This window comes from Pan paniscus, chromosome 15 (genome assembly GCF_029289425.2).
Source record: "Pan paniscus chromosome 15, NHGRI_mPanPan1-v2.0_pri, whole genome shotgun sequence".
Taxonomy (NCBI): domain Eukaryota; kingdom Metazoa; phylum Chordata; class Mammalia; order Primates; family Hominidae; genus Pan; species Pan paniscus.
Genome location: NC_073264.2, coordinates 53,654,953 through 53,667,211, shown reverse-complemented (window position 1 = coordinate 53,667,211; position 12,259 = coordinate 53,654,953). Strand labels below are relative to the sequence as shown.

General features: G+C 34.6%; 1 protein-coding gene across 2 annotated transcripts in view; it reads left to right on the top strand.

Annotated features, from left to right (window-relative positions):
• TXNDC16 (thioredoxin domain containing 16) overlaps positions 1–12,259 on the top strand; it is a 122,416-nt gene that overhangs the window by 17,155 nt on the left and 93,002 nt on the right. The window lies entirely within an intron of this gene.

Sequence of the window (12,259 nt, the reverse complement as noted above, 5' to 3'; positions counted from 1 at the left end):
TTCTCTAGCTCTGGGCTTGCTCAGTTAGTACAGAAAGAGTTTGTCCCAACACATACCTCAGTGTTTACTGAGAGAAAGTTTAAGTTTTCTGGCCTGGAATCTCCAGGCCTGGTATTTAGGTCTATCTGGGGTCCATTCTTGGACTCTTCCCCTGAATTAAGTCTGATATTCTCTTTGGTAACAGAGCTAGAAAATATGACTTGTTAAGGACACAGGTTTACATGGACTTTTCTAATTTAATGTTATAAGCCTGTTGTCCACTAAGACCTTTGCTGACATTGGCTGTCTTTTTCTGCTTGGGTCTCCTCTTCCTCTCTCACCTACAAAAATTGGTAGTTTAACTCCTGGAAATTCAAAACTTACAGGTGAAAAGTTGTGCTTATCACTTTACAAATGTTCCAGTCCCAATAATATGTTAACAAAAGGCCTTTAGAAATTCCTGACAACCATGGGCCCTGATACTTGTAGACTAAGGAGCCAATCGTAATGAGTGAAGATGGTCTTTTGAGGAAGGAATTCCTTGGAATCCCTTTCCTGGGACAGAGGGGTAGCTATCTTGATGGTGGGGGTTCTGTGAAGCTTAGCAAAAAGTCCAAGTAATAGATATGACATTTGTTCTCAGGAAGCTTACTAGTTAGCAGCTGTTTTTCCGGTGGATACCTGATGACTATCTTTGACCCAGAAATGGGGGTGAAGAAACAGAAAAAGAAGTCTTTTCATAAAGAATGAATCCAAATTTGACACCAAATCCTGGAGTGGCATATCCACATTGAACAACTTGATGACAAAGTGGTTTTGAAATAGCTGGCCCTAGATATGGAGAGGACCGAGGACCCTGTTATCTAAACTGGTTACTCCGTGAGGCTCAGCTCATTCAGTCCTGCTTTAGTAGTGTCCTGTTCTTAGTGCTGTACTAATGCTGATTTATAGAACACGAATTCCACAAATAGATTATTCCCCATGTTCCTGCTGTGTGCCAGACACTTGTTAGACATTGGCTATAAAAAACAGAATAGGATGTGGCTTCTGTTCTGTAGGAATTTAGTGTTGCACAGACAAACAGAAAATATTATTAATATGTGATAAGTAAAATAGTAGAAGTATGTATGCATAAGGGCTAATGGATCCACAGAGAAGGGAGTAGTTATTCATGTCTAGAATGAGGGTGGATATTTATTAAGTGGGCTTCCTGAAGGAAGTGGCAGTTGGGATGAATGTTAAAGGGTAAGTGCTTGGTGAAGAAGGGGAAGGTGAGAAAAGCAAGAGGAACTTTGTAACAAAGGCATACAGCAGCCATGTTCAATCTTTTTTTTGGCTTCCCTGGGCCACATCGGAAGAAGAATTGTCTTGGTCCACACATAAAGTACACTAATGATAGCTGACGAGCTTAAAAAAAATTGCAAAAACATCTCATAATGTTTTAAGAAAGTTTACGAATTTGTGTTGGGCCATATTCAAAGGTGTCCTGAGCTGCATGCAGCCCATGAGCCACAGGTTGGACAAGCTTGTCATAGAGGTTAGAAGTAGTTGGGAGAAGGTGGTGGTTTTGCCAGAGTATAAAATGTGAAGCAGGAGATAAGAGTAGAAAAGTAGACATGGGGTCAGAGGAAGGGAATTTTTGTTTTCCCTCTGTATAAGTTTAGGCTTTTGGGTAACCACTGAAAAGTGAGGAGTCCAGCTGTAGGCCAAAATCCTTATGTGATCTTTCAGGCCTGATCATATGCAATATTCCAAGGCTATGCCTGACAAACCTCACAGGGGGAAGCTGCCCTCACCATACCACAGTTGGCACATAAGCAGTACATTGCAGTTTTCTAGAGAAAATTGAGGTCAAGGACATAGGCCTATTCCTCTCCTAATCCTTCAGGCCTCTATGCTTATATGTGCATCTGCATTCCTAGCCCCGCTACCTCCATTTTGAGGCCTCCTTACCAGAGCCCTTGACTAAGGTGCTTTTCTTATCTTTGAGTCAGGGCCTTTCCGCTCTTACCCCACACCCCTTTTGTTCCCTCAAGTCCATGGATCCATAAAGAAGTGGGGCCTGTTGTTTGGGACTCCTTGGAATGAGATGATACCTTGTGTCTGCACTGTATCCACCTGACCCTTGCCTGTGGTCATTCCAAGGGATGAAAAATTTAACATTGTTGAGCCAGCACCTCTCTTTTTTGCATCTTGTTTGCACTTTCCTAGTAAGTAAATGAAACCTTGATTATTACTTTTAGTTTGGCTTGTTGTTCTGATTGACTACTTTAACACCTGATTGCCCAGCAAAGAGCTGTAGGCAGGCAAGTGATGTGATCAGATTAGTATTTGAGAGATCTTTCTGGTGGATGTGAGATATGTCTATGGGGTTTGAGCACATGTATAAACCATTCTGTGACCGTTGTATAATCTAGGGAGGTAGAGTAGATACAGCAAAGGGGGGATTTTCTTTTTAATGCTTAGGAGGTGAAATTAGCTGGACTTGGTAATGGTTAATTTGGTAACAGTAGAACTACAAACTTGTTAATTCTCGATCTCTTCTTTCCTACCTCATGCTACCCAGATCTAGTCTGATCACCATCTGAAATAGGCAAGGAAGAAGAGCAAATTTACAGAATATGAGTCTACTTTAGCAAGTGGAAAGTCCATCATGCCTCAGTCAGGCATCTATAGGAGCTTGAGCCCCAGAGCAGTGTACATCCAGGTGTTGTCAACATATAGGTCAGCCAGGGAGCATCCTAGGGCAATACCACCATTTAAGAGAAGAAACTGAGAGAAAAAAAATAAATATCAAGGAAGTAGAATTCCAAAGAGGCAGTGTCCTCATTTTTGTTTAAAATGTGAGAAAATGACTTATGTAATACAGTGTTTTATAAAATTTCCCAGTAACGATATTTACAATGTTAAAGAACTATGCCAAACAGTATGCTGTCCCTTAGCTGTACCTTGCAAATTGCCATGAGGAACAACCTATCTTCTTACTTTTGGATGCTAAAACCATCAGTTTGAAATACCCAGTTCCTGGTTAGCAGTTTTTTTTTTTTTTTCTGTTGTACTCTTACAGTTGCATACTACTCATAAAAATAGATTTGAACTGGCCGGGTGTGGTGGCTCACGCCTGTAATCTCAGCACTTTGGGAGGCCGAGGTGGTCAGATCACGAGGTCAGGAGATTGAGACCATCCTGGCTAACACGGTGAAACCCTGTCTCTACTAAAAATACAAAAAATTAGCCGGGCGTGGTGGCGGGCACCTGTAGTCCCAGCTACTCGGAAGGCTGAGGCAGGAGAATGGTGTGAATCCGGGAGGTGGAGCTTGCAGTGAGCTGAGATCGCGCCACTGCACTCCAACCTGGGTGACAGAGTGAGACTCTGTCTCAAAAAAAAAAAAAAAAAAAAAAAGATTTGAACTCTTGCTTGACAACTTTTGTCCATTTTTAAATTATGTTTTAAACTTGATTTATTTTGAGATGGGGTCTTGCTGTATTCCCCAGGCTTGAGTGAATTGGCAATTCACAGGTGCAATTATATCACACTGTGGCCTCAAACTCCTAACCTGAAGGGATCCTCCCACCTCAGCCTCTGGAATAACTGGGAGTACAGGTGCATACCACCACACTCAGCTTAAACTTTACTTTTATTAATTTCTAGGAGCTCTCCTTATATAAAGCACAAACTGTAAAAATTTTTCAAGTTTTTCATTTGTCTTTTGAATTTCCCTATTGTGTTCTTCAAAAAATTATGTGGTCAAATTTATTTTTTCTTTTTTGACTTCTGGATTTTAAGTTGTACTACCTTTCCCTTATTCCATTGTTATAAATGAATTCACCCATTTTTGGGATTTTTAAGAAACAAAGTCTTAGACTTTGAGCAGTTTTAGATGTACAGAAACTTGAAAAATTTACAGAAATTTGAGCAGATAGTACAGAAAATCCCAGTATATCTCCTCCTTTATATATAATTTTCCCTATTATTAACATTTTGCATTAGTGTGGTATAGTTGTTACAATTGATGAACCAATATTGACATATTATTGACTAAAGTACATAGTTTACATTCAAGTTTCACTCTTTGTGTTCTACATTCTATAAGTTTTGACAAATGTATGACACATTTCTACCATTAGTATCATACAGAATAGATTCACTGCCCCCAAAATGCTCTGTGCCTAACTGTTCATCCCTTCCTCTCTCCCCTACAAACCACTGATCTTTTTACTATCTTTGTAGTTTTGTCTTTTCCGGATGTGATACAGTTGGAATCATACAGCATGTAGCCTTTTCATCTTGGCTTCTTGCACTTAGTAATATGCATTTAAGGTTTCTGCATGTCTTTTCATGGCTTGATAGTTCATTTTTTAAATCACTGAATAATATTCCACTGAATGGATATATCACAGTTTAACCATTGACCTACTGAAAGACATCTTGGTTGCCAAGTTTTGGCAATTATAAATGAAGTTGCTATTAACATCCATATTTAGGTTTTTGTGTGGTCCTAAGTTTCCAACTCCTTTCGGTAAATACGAAAGGAGTGTGATTGCTGGACTGTATGGTAAGATTATGTTTAGTTTTATAAAACGTTGCTAGCTGCCTTCCAAAGTGGCTATACCATTTCGCATTCCCACCAGCAATGAATGAAAGTTCCTGTTGTTCCACATCCTTGTCAGTGTTCTCAGTGTTCCATATTTTGGCTAGCATAATAGGTATATAGTGGTATCTCTTTGTTGTTTTAATTTGCATTTCCCTGATGACATATGATGTGGAGGATGTTTTCATATGCTTATTTTCCATCTGTCTATCTGTGATGAGGTCAAGATCTTTGGTTCATTTTTTAATTGGGTTGTTTGTTTTCTTGTTGAGTTTTGTATATTTTGGGTAACAGTGCTTCATCAGATATATTTTTCACAAGTATTTTCTCCCAGACAAGCCAGTTTGTGGCTTGTCTTTTCATTCTTTTGATTCTAGTAGTGTTTTAATGCTTTTTAAAAATATATGCCTGCATACCTAAATTTATTACTGGAGATTTTATATCTTTTTTTCTATTGTAAATGAACTTTTTCTTCTGTTATCTTCTAATACACAGAGACATACTGACGTATACAGACATATACTGATGCGTTCTTATATATAAGAAATATACATCTTATCTATTATACAAGAGGTCTAACATATATACACATATATATACCTAGGTTTTTTTATATATATGTATATACACATATATATACTACATATTATATATAATATATATTATATATAATTATATATAATATATATTATATATTATATATAATTATATTTATATATATTATAATTATATATTATATATTTATATATTTATATATATAATATAATTATATATTATTATACTTATAATTATAATATATAATATATTATAATATATAATAATTATATATAATAATATATAAAATAATATATATTATAATATATTATATATTATAATATATATAATTATATAATATATAATATATTATATAATTAATTATATATTATAATATATATAATTATATAATATATAATATATTATATAATTAATTATATATTATAATATATAATATATATTATATATTATAAATAATATATAATATATATTATAAATAATATATAATATATAATATATATTTAATTATATATAATATATATAATATATATTAAATATATAATATATAATATATAATATATATTAAATATATAATATATAATTATATGTAAATATATATAATATAAATATAATGTATAAATATAATATATAAATATATAATATATAAATATAATATATAAATAAATTACATAAAATAATTATAATATATAATATATAATATATAATATATGAAATATATTACATATTGTAATATATAATTATAGAATTATAAATTATAATATAATTATATATTACAATATGTAATATATAATTCATATATAATAATATATATTATATATAATGTATATAATGTATATTATATATAATATGTAATTCATATATAATATATAATAGGTATCATATATTATATATAATAGGTATTATTAGATATAGTAATAATATATATAATAGGTGTATATATAATTATTATATAATAATATATACTAGGTATCATATATATAATAGGTATTATATACAATATATAATAGGCATTATATATATTATATATAATAGGCATTATATATATTATATATAATAGGCATTATATATATTATATATAATAGGCATTATATATAATATATATAATAGACATTATATATAATATATATAATAGGCATTATATATAATATATATAATAGGCATTATATGTAATATATATAATAGGCATTATATGTAATATATATAATAGGCATTATATGTAATATATATAATAGGCATTATATGTAATAATATATAGTAGGTATTTGTTTTTTCTTTTTATTATTATACTTAAAGTTTTAGGGTACATGTGCACAACGTGCAGGTTTGTTACATATGTATACCTGTGTCATGTTGATGTGCTGCACCCATTAACTTGTCATTTAACATTAGGTATATCTCCTAATGCTATCCCTCCCCCCTCCTCCCACCCCACAAGAGGCCCCAGTGTGTTCCCCTTCCTGTGTCCATATGTTCTCATTGTTCAATTCCCACCTATTAGTGAGAACATGCGGTGTTTGGTTTTTTGTCCTTGCAATAGTTTGCTAAGAATGATGGTTTCCAGCTTCATCCATGTCCCTACAGAGGACATGAACTCATCATTTTTTATGGCTGCATAGTATTCCATGGTGTATATGTGCCACATTTTCTTAATCCAGTCTATCATTGTTGGACGTTTGGGTTGGTTCCAAGTCTTTGCTATATAATAGGTATTATATAGATAATATATAATAGGTATTATATAGATAAAATATATAATAGGTATTATATAGATAAAATATATAATAGGTATTATATAGATTATATAGAATAGGTATTATATAGATAATATATAGAAAGGTATTATAGACAATGTATAATAGGTATTATAGATAATATATATAATAGGTATTATAGATAATATATATAATAGGTATTATATATACACACACACATATATATATATATATACCTAGGTATAATATATATACCAGTATATGAAAGATTGATTTTTGCATACTAATTTTGTGTCTTTTGACCTTACGGATTTTTATTATAAATTGAAAAATGAACTAGTTACAACTATTATTAATAATAAACAAAATAGTATTTCACTTATAATAAGGATATTATTACTGTGACTTACTACTAAGCAATTTTTTTGTATTTATAGTCTTGTCTTTTTTCTAAGATACTGTTATCTACTATTAGATATGTACATAAGAGCTGTGTATATATATATCATATATAATTCTTCTACATTTACATTTTATTAGTCAGTAAACAGGCAAGTCAAAATTTCCTGGGATTGCCTCCATTTACAAAAATTCATTGACATACATATTAAAATATATTTAACTAGTCAGTTATTTTTGACCTAAATCCAATACTTAGCCTAATTCTTAATAAGGAGAAATATTTACAGATGTTTGGATTGTTCTCAAAATACTTGTCTATGAACTAAAAGCCTGCATTAGAGAATATGTGTTACTTTATTTGGCTTGCTTTTTAAAAATGTGTAACCCATGCTGTTACTTTTATCCCGAAGCATTTGTGTTGTTCCTTACTTAGAATGTTTTGCTTGAGACCAGTGACCTACAGTTATACTTGAACTTTGCTACTTCGTCAGCAGAAAAGATCATTGGTTTAGATAATTTGTTATTTTCAGAATATGGAATTGAAGAAAAAATTAAGTTAGTAAAATCTGAGATAGAATAACAAGTATAAACTTAGGGTGATCTTTATACTAATTGTTAATATTTGAAACATATTTTTTGACCATTATTGTCAATTATGTACCTTTTTTGGTAGGATATTTACAACACTGCTGAAACATCATTGATTTAAAATATAGTGACTTGTCAATCTATTAAAATTTTCTCAGATTGATTTTGCAGGATGTAGTAAGTGAAATAAATCAAATGGTTAGGGCATAGCATCATACTATTTACATAGGAGAGGGGGTGTTAAGTCCAAAACTCCAAAGAGTCTGAGTTGTTACCCTACTTGTGAGTCTGTGTAATATATATATGTTATACACACATAGAAGACTTCTGAATTAGAGAATTGACCTTACGGCAATAACAGCAGCCAGAGTAGCACGGTAGCGCTATCCTCATACCTAGTTCTCTACTGAATGACAAGGCAAGAGTCAGATGCTTATACCTGTACATAGCAAGGTTTGAAGAAGGAGAACTTCAACATTATTAATCTCCGAGTTTATATAGGAGCTGGCACACTTACTCTTCCTCTCTGAAGATAAAGTGCTTATCTTTTACTGTGGAATGTAAGAGCAGAAGAGGAAGGCCCCTATCACTAAATATAAGCATTTGACTCTGGGGAAGAGAAGATAGTGTGTGAAAAAAACAAAAATCATTTTTCCTCTGCTCTCACAAAACGTAGAATACTTCTGTGACCAGATGTTTGAGGAGTCTTCTCCACACACCAACTCTGTAGCTGACATCAGCGGGGTGTCCTCTTATTCAATTCTGACAGTACCTACCTGAAGATAGTATCAGATCCTGCATGTGTTGAAGGCCAAGTCCCCAAGACTGCCCCCTACCTGAGATGCCAGTCAGATAGGACAGAAGCTCCTATGCTTTTGTCTGAACAGCTATAAATTGGGGTTCTCATGGCTCCAACAAGCCCCTCATTGGGCTTGGCTGTTTCTCTAGAGTGGCTCACAGAACTCAGGGAAACAATTATTTACATTTATTGGTGTATTACAAAGAGTATCGCAAAGGATACAGATGAAAAGATGCATGGGGCAGGGCACATGGAAAGGGGCGTGGAGCTTCCATGCCCTCCCCTGGCATGCTGCCCTCCCCTGGCATGCCACCCTTCAGGAACTTCTGTGCATTTTGCTCTCTGGAAGCTCTTCAAGCCCTCTCCCTTTGGGGTTTTATGGAGACTTTGTTATGTAGATATGATTGATTAAACCATTGGCCATTGGTGACCAACTAACCTTCAGCCCCTCGCTCCTCCTCAGAGATTGAGAGTTAGAGCTGAAAGTCCTAACCCTCTAATCATGCCTTGGTCTTTTAGTGACCAGGCTTCATCCTGAAGCTGTCTGCCAGCCATCGGTCAGCGCATTAGCATACACAGGACATCAGTTTGGTGGAGATTATAAGGATATCAGGAGTTGCATGCCAGCAAACAGGGTTGGGGACCAAATACATATTTTACAATATCACAGATATGTTTTATTTCTCTTTGAATGGAAGCAGATGGCTCCTGGAGAAAAGGAAACAAGCTTAGAATGGGACTTCTCCATTTTTCTATCTTGCTAGATTTGATCTTCAGGAGATTTGGTCTGTGTAGGAGCACTGGGAGAGCCACACAGGATTTCCTTCTACAGGGGCACATGTAAATGCATGTAGTATACATGTATGTGGCATATGTATTACAGGGTTTCACAAAAACTGAACATATTGGTTGATAGGAATGATATGGGGAAGCTGGGGGTGAAGGATGAAGTAGACTCTAACTTTTTTGGTACCTTTTGTGTTTTGAACCCTGTAAAAGTATTACCACTTTGTGAAATAAATGACATTTAAATTAAAAATGAGAATTTGGATTTATAGTCTAAAAATTCTTAACTCTGCCTTCTAAATATACAAAGTGAAAAGTGGCAAAATTGAGTGGTTCATTTACTATGTGAGGAAAATTTTACTTCCCAGCTTCTAGATGGGGTTAAGAATGGTAATACAGTTGGCCCTCCATATTCACAGGTTCTGCATCTGTGGATTCAACCACAAGTGGATCAAAAATATTTGAAAAAGGCAATCAAATATAACAATACAACAGTAAAAAAAATTTTAAATATAACTACATAGCATTTACATTGTATTAGGTATGATAAGTAAGTGATTTAGAGATGATTTAAAGTATACAGGAAGATGTGTGTAGGTTATAGCAGATTCTCTGCCATTTTATATGGGACTTGAGCATCCATGGGTTTTGGTATCCAAGAATCAATCCTGGATATCAATCCCCTGAGGATACTGAGAGATGATTGTATTTAGAAAAGGAAAGTAACAACAAATTTTTATTTATTATTATTATTATTATTATTATTTTGAGATGGAGTCTCACTCTGTCACCCAGCCTGGAGTGCAGCGGTGCGATCTTGGCTCACTGCAACCTCCGCCTCCTGGGTTCAAGCAGTTCTCCTGCCTCAGCCTCCTGAGTAGCTGGGATTACAGGCATGCGCCACCACACCTGGCTAATTTTTTTTTTTTTTTTGTATTTTTAGTAGAGACAGGGTTCTACCATGTTGGTTAGGCTGTTCTCAAATTCCTGACCTTGTGATCCGCCCGCCTCGGCCTCCTAAAGTGTTGGGATTACAGGTGTGAGCCACCGTGCCTGGCCCAACTAATTTTTATTGATTGAGAATATGAGCAATTTATATTTATTTTCCTCGTTCTTATGTGTTATACTTGCAGCCTCATGAGATTATTGCGATGATCAAAATAACACGTGAAAATAATGTGTTACGGATTTTGCCCAGTGCTCTAAAATGTTATTTATTTTATATATATATAAATGCAGGAAGTTTTATTTATCAGTTAAGAAGAAAAAACAAATGTGAGTTCATGGTGTGGCAGTTGGTGGGGATATTTGCCACGAGGAAGCAGTTGCAATGAAAGGCCATTCTTTTTTTTAGTTTCGCTCTTGTTGCCCAGGCTGGAGTGCAATGGCGTGATTTTGGCCCTGTGCAACCCCCACCTCCTGGGTTCACACGATTCTCCTGCCTCAGCCTCACGAGTAGCTGGGATTACAGGCGCTTGCCACCATGCCCGGCTAATTTTTTGTATTTTTAGTAGAGACAGGGTTTTACCATGTTGGCCAGGCTGGTCTCAAACTCCGGACCTCAGGTGATCCACCCGCCTCAGCCTCCCAAAGTGCTGGGATTACAGGAGTGAGCCACCACGCCCAGCCCATTCTTCTTTACCTGTACTCATTGTTGATTCCTAAGAATCCTCAGGCCAGGTGAGGTGGCTCACACTGTAATCCCAGCACTTTGGGAGGCTAAGGAAAGAGGATCACTTGAGGCCAGGAGTTCAAGACCAGCCTGGGCAATACAATGAGACCCCAGTCTCTACAAAACGTTTTTAGAATTTAGCCAGGCATGGTGATGTGTGCCTGTTGTCCTAGTTACTCAGACTGAGGCTGAGACAGGATAATGGCTTTAGCCCAGAAGCTCGAGGCTGCAGTGAGCTATGATTTTGCCATTCAGCCTGTGTGACAGAGCAAGACCCTCAAAAAAATAAAAATAAAAAATCAAATGATGCAAAAGAAAAAAATCATCAAATGATGCAAAAAGAAAAGATAATCCAGTAAGAAACAGTGAAATCTCATTAACTCTTTATTAAGATATGGTACTACTTCTTGTGACAATACTGTATTTTGTCAGAAAATAGAAATTCCTTTCCCTTTATGTTAACATACTACTCATAACATGAACTTCAAGTATTAGAAGAATTATTTTTAACTGTCATAGTTTCCACTAATATTTTATTCTTTAACACATTATTGCAGAGCGTAAGGATTGAGTGTTTAGGCATTGTTACTGTAGAACCTCGGGGGAAAGTTACTTTTACAGCTGTCCTCCTCTAAAACTCCTGAACTGTGCCCATGCTGTTCTCTCCTGAATAGGCATGGAGCGATTGCTCATTCTTTTATCTGTATCAGATTTGTTCCTACACAATATTGTCAGGTGGGTTCCTGTTCGATAATGACATACGTTTTACTGGGAAATTATAAGAAAAAATTGCTTTTCTTGGGTTTGAATTCCTCACAGCTCTGTTAATTGGTATTAATGGTTTTATCTCCAAACTGCAAATTTTTATACAAAGTGCTTCTACAGTACATATGTGGTACATGACATATATTAGGTGCTTAAATTTTGGATTTGTGGATGATGAATTTGGAAGTTTTACTTTTTGGTTGTTAAAAATGGGAAGATCAGAAATACTCTTAAATTTTAAGGTCATAAAATTATTTCTAGTAGTAAGAATTTTATAAGAAGCAAGCTATTAGGGGAATATATAATTTATGACAAAAGACTAAGATTGATATTTGTGAACTTTATTATTGTACTCTCAAGAGGTGGCTTCTACCTGTTTGGTTTGTTTTTAATCTATGTTAATTTAGAA